The following is a 5,821-nucleotide window of genomic DNA, read 5'->3' on the forward strand; positions in this document are numbered from 1 at the left end:
AATATTAAAAAATTCAGCTAAATATACAGATCTGAAATTAATTTTATTGGAGTAGCAAAATAGTTACGTAGGAATTCTTCAAGCATGAAGAGCAATGCTGCAAAAAGTTTTGACATTTTAGCAACCAATTTGAGCGCCGTATGTAATTATTTTAATGACTCAACGAAGTTATTTTCAGATATTTATCTGTAGCTAAATTCTTAGATATATTTCAGCAGAATCATTCTTTTCAAATATTCGATTATAATTGTGTAGTAAAATACTTACATATGATTAGAAATGTCAATTTTTCTAGTTCTTACTGGCATAATATTAACAATAATTGTTATGTTTACAGTTTAATGTATCAAATAAATATACAGTAGACACCGGAATTATAATTATGGTTTTTTTTTTCAATTCTAACCAAGACTGTAACTCTCTATGACATATTTACATACATTTTAATAACTATAAAAATGGACTTCCTCAGACTATAATTATTTTACCATGTAATTATACGTAAGTAACAAATGTCAAACTTTTCTTTAGCATAGTTTTCTAAAAACTGTGAATATTTGAAATCTTAATTTAAAGGGAGCACACTGCGAACGTTTCAAAAGACGGTGCTGATCCAGCGTTTACGGTAATTGAGAGTCATCGCGCCTCGATTTGCATCGCTGACGCGGAATCGCTGATTTATGTCGGTATTTTCTTTCAGTCGCGAATCCTTGTCATATCATATTAAATCATGTCAAGTAGCGATCAAGCTAATTGCCCCTGTAAACTTCGTCACCGATCGGAATTCACTGTTACGGTCGTTTGGAAATCAGCGATCGGCTGTTTCTTCATGACGGAAACCGCAGTTACGATCAGCTACGATCGCTCGTTAATAAATATACCAACGAGCCGCCGGTCGCTGCCACGTATACACACACGTTTAAACGTTACGTAATGCTTCTTGCGTGTTTTGCGGCGCGCATTACCTCATATCAAAGCAATTCTCGAGCACGGTGCGCCGGTCATTTTCCCACCGAGGCAGCCCCTCCCGCGACTCGTATGTGCGCTCGCTTGAGTAAAGTAACGATCGCTCGCGGATTTCAGAGCGATCGCATTCTGGCTCGACGATCGCGCGATGCCGGTCGATTTCCGCCGAAATCTGTTCCCGCGTTCGCGATCGATACGCAAAAGTCGACGAAATGGAAAAGTTCTCCAAATGGAAAGAACAATTTTGCCGAAATATCTAAATATTTAGTTAGGTACAAGTCTGAAAATAATTTGATAAGGGGCAGAATAAAGGGAATTGGGAAACAGAGAATAAGAATTTCAATCAGACTTATCAGAAATCATATACCGATGGAAACTAACATTAGACTATCAGAATAATTCTTCGTCTGTAATCTGGGTTTTTTTTTCTCCAGTCCACATTGCTTATTTCTAATTCTAAGTTTTTCAAAAAAATTCAGATTTACTTTCCATCATCTCTATTATATTAAACAGTTTTTTAACTTAAATGTTAAAATCTTTATTCAATACAAATTAAAATTTGAATAAAAATAGGGTAGTGTTGAACAATGAAATTTTGTTTGTGCTAAAAAGATCTAGATTACAGTCGGAGACTTAAGCTGATTGTTCAAACCTTTTGCAACATTGCTCATCATGCACGAGTTTTTTTGCACTGGGAAAAATTTCTGGTTGAAAATGAATGAATCAGAAGATTCTTCTGGTTCGCGTTCATTTTCAATTAAAATTCTGATTTTCCCAACAAGAATTATAATAAATTCAACCAAAAAGTTCCGAATTATTCATTTTTAACCAAAATTCCAAATTAATACAATCAGATTTTTTTTTTCCAGTGTACACAATTATTTTGATAATGCAACAAAATTATTTTCAAATCCATATCCATGTTGTATTATAAATTTTTAGATACTTCAGCAAAATCGTTCTTTCCGTGCAACAATGCGCCTCAAATGCATTTCTTTATTTCGTGAATCTACGGTCGTACGAAGCGCTGCGTGAGATCTGCACGATCACATTTTGTACGAGTGCCGGCAGATTAGGTTTATCACATTTCGCGGCATGTAATAACCGCGTCTTTGATAATACGATTTCTCTGTCAATCGGTCACGATTGAAGCGATCACCGTCCGCTCGGGTCGCGACTCGCAAATCTTTACGTAATCGCTATCGGCTGAGAGAGCGCGCGGAATCGCGCGAGCGAGCGGCAAGACGACCGGGAAAAACTGAATCATCGATTACACTTGCGAGGCTTTGCCAATGTGGGCGATGGCTTCCTCGACCAACCTTGAATAAGTAATCTGCTTCTCGAGGTAATGCGCCGGTCGCCCGGAAAAAAAAAATCATCCGGATCCCTGTGCACGCGGATATACATCGAGACTATTGGGAGAGCTATCGGTCTTTCATCGGTGAAAGTACAATTCGCGGTTTGCACACTGATATGTGTGTAAAGTATGCTTCGACGTTGCGATGTAAACCTTCACACGCGGTCGTCGATAAGTTTGGAGTGAACTTCATCCTTTCGGAAAGACAGAGAAAATGTCAGTAATTCCCGAATTGTACAAGATGTTTAAAATTTAAATAAGGATTGTAAAAAAAATTGCGAATACCTAAACAAGGAGGCAAATTAAAGAATGAATAATATAAGAATATAAGGATCCTATAATCAGTGTACGTAAAAATTTTCTTTGAAAAATATATTTACTATCAGAGAATCGTACGTTTCAAACCATCTTTAGCCTCTTTAGCGATATTATAATAATTTTTACGCATTTATATATTCCTGGCAAATATTAGATATTCTTTTAACATATGTAAAATATCTGTTTTTTTTTTTTAAGATAAAAGATTCAGATATATGTAATATATAAATGGATTTTTCTCTGCCTCTCTCTATCTTATGTTTTGTTTAATTTACGTAAGCTTTTTGCTTATGTAAATTTTGCTTTCATAATTTGATAACTTAAAACATATTTAAAAAAATTTTTTATTAAAAATAATCCATTGGAGTAAAAATATTTAATTAACAATAATTAAAATTTGCGATGTTTAATAATCTATTAATAGAACGCTTAAGCGTTGATGATGCAAAAATTTTTAACATTTTAGTTATATTTAAGGGGGTCCTATATAATTATTTTAATTAATCCAACAAAATTATTTTCAATTCTATTTAGCTAAATTTTTAGATACTTCAACAAAGCCATTCTTTCCGTGTAGGCTAATCACGCGAGGTTTTGATTAAAGTTACATAATAGAGATAGATTAATTACATGGAATTCGCTAAGGTTTGTCATTTAGCCTCACAAGGATTATGAATTAAAAAGATAAATGATGAGTGCGTAAAAGAATACAGAAATTTACCGGCGGTCAAGCACCCATATCATCGCTGTAATGAAAAGAATCATTCTCCAACCGTTCCTTGAATTATCCGTTATGTAATCGGTCGATGTAACAGACGCAGAATATAACGCTAATTATCTTTTTAAGAGACCGAGTCAAGTTAGTAAACAAACGGGAGATTGAAATGCATCTCGCCAAAGAAAGAGTATCGATCAGATCCTTTGAAAAAAAAGATAAGAGACATCACCAGGAAAACCGAGGTTCCTCTAAGATAGGTATATTGCTCGAATGCGATAGATGCACGAGATAACAACTTGTCAGAAATAAAAACACCGACCACGCGACAACTATAAAATTTTCCGCGCGTGAAAATTACATTTTCGCGAGCTCTCGACAACTGGTTTGTCTTCTTACATAATCGTATCGTCGCTCCCGGCTCTCTATATCGTTTTTAACCATTATGCAACGACCGACTGATACGCACAGCATAATTTCTCACTTACTATATTCCTCGATGCCGGCTGAACACATCGGAATTAAACGATTTGATGCGACCGATCGCGCATCTCGAGCTTATGATATACATCCCCGAAAACACGATTCTAAAAATTTAGCTGAAAACAATTTTGTTAGGCCATCAAATTATATAGAATGCTCAAACTGATTGCTAAATTGTCAAAACTTTTTGCAGCACTGCTCATCACTTTTTGAGTAATTAAAAATTATTTTGATAATCCAACAAGATTATTTTCAGATCTGTGTATCTAGTTAGTTTTTTATTATTTCAATAAAACTGTAATACCCTTTCTGTTGGTATATGTATAGATGTTAGCTACACTGTTAGATATCAAAGGAGCAATGACAATCCAGTCTCTTGAGTTAAATATTTATTATTTTTAACTTCCATACATTGACAAAAATGATTTTGCTATAATGCAAAGAGATTGCAAAATTTAAGGCATCGTCAAATTTGCGTATTTGATAAATATTCTGCATTTGTTGCAAATAATTTTTGTAATAAGTACAAAAAAGATTAAATATTTGCTACACCTGCAAATAATTTGCGATATGACATAGGATTAACGTTCATAGCAGTTTTTTCTCTCTCCATGTGTGTCAAAATGGTGGTTAGTTTCAAAGTAAACAACGTCCATAATAACGTATGCACTTATAAGTGAATAATAAACTAGTAAAATTTAACAGCGGAATGTCCAATTTGATTCTTTTGGAAGAAAGAAATAAAATTTCGTTACAAGTTTGGTACGAAAAACAGCAAGCATACGAAGAAAAGCAATTAAGCATATAAATCAAAATAATTAACATGCAGATAAGATATGTGATGTCAGATATAAAATTGCTTATAATAATACAATAGCAGTATTCATAGTCCGTTATTTTAAGACCGTCTTAAGTAATGTCTTAAGATACTAATATACGCCTCTCTTATTGGTTCGCGACATCTTAAGACTTAAGGCGATCTTGAATATAAGATCAAGACTACGAATACTGGCCTAAAATCCGTTTATCCTCCATAAACGAGAAAAATCCAGGAGAATCGCAGGAAATGCACGCGTTTTGTTTGGGAAAGACGCGGTGAGAGACGCGGTTGTAGACGCACGCGTAACCACACTAACCGTGCGCTGGTGCCATGCGGCTTGTGCGTGTGCATTTGTATTACAAACGTTATATACGAGGAGCTCTCTCGGGTGCATGCGTCGCGTGCACATGCATGTGTTAATGTACGCGCGGCGGTGATAAGAGCCGCGTCGCGACGCGGCGCGTTGTACCACTGTCTACTGTATGCACCGCGCGATATTGTGATACGTCGCCTCCAGTTCCTTCAGCCATTGAACCGTTCGCTCACCCGCTCGCTCGCTCGCCTCAATTACGCGGACTACCAATAGTACCAACAAGCTGGAACGAGCCACCCATGGAGCTCTTGCGAGCAAATAGATTCGTGGAATTCGCTCGAATTTGAGAGCAAGATGAGGATCGTCTCGCGCGCCAAGTTCACCGAATCCTCTCGTGCGATCGTATATCGTCGTCTCTCACGTCGCGGACACGCGTGCGATAACGTCTCGTGACGTGTAGTCATCGTGAAAATCTCCCGCGCTTAAAAAGGTTCCCAAGTCTTTTCGCACAATGTAAGAATTTATTAAGAATATATCGAAAAATATATCAAATGTCGAGAAGAAATTTGTAATTAATACGTAAGCATTTCTTTTATTCAAACTGCGCGCCAAATTTAAAATACGAGAATTTTGAAGAATTGTATAGATAGAAAAGAATGTTTGAATGAGAGAGAACATTTTGGAGTTAAAAAAATTAAATTTCACTATATGAATTTCATGTAAGGATATCTATAAAGCGTTTATAAATTCTGTTTAAATATGACGTTACACTAGTGAAAACATAACAACGTCGTTTTTATCAGGATTATGTAAATTAATTTAAATAATTATTAATAATTATGAATTATA

Source organism: Trachymyrmex septentrionalis, unplaced genomic scaffold, assembly GCF_001594115.1.
Source record: "Trachymyrmex septentrionalis isolate Tsep2-gDNA-1 unplaced genomic scaffold, Tsep1.0 scaffold8, whole genome shotgun sequence".
Taxonomy (NCBI): domain Eukaryota; kingdom Metazoa; phylum Arthropoda; class Insecta; order Hymenoptera; family Formicidae; genus Trachymyrmex; species Trachymyrmex septentrionalis.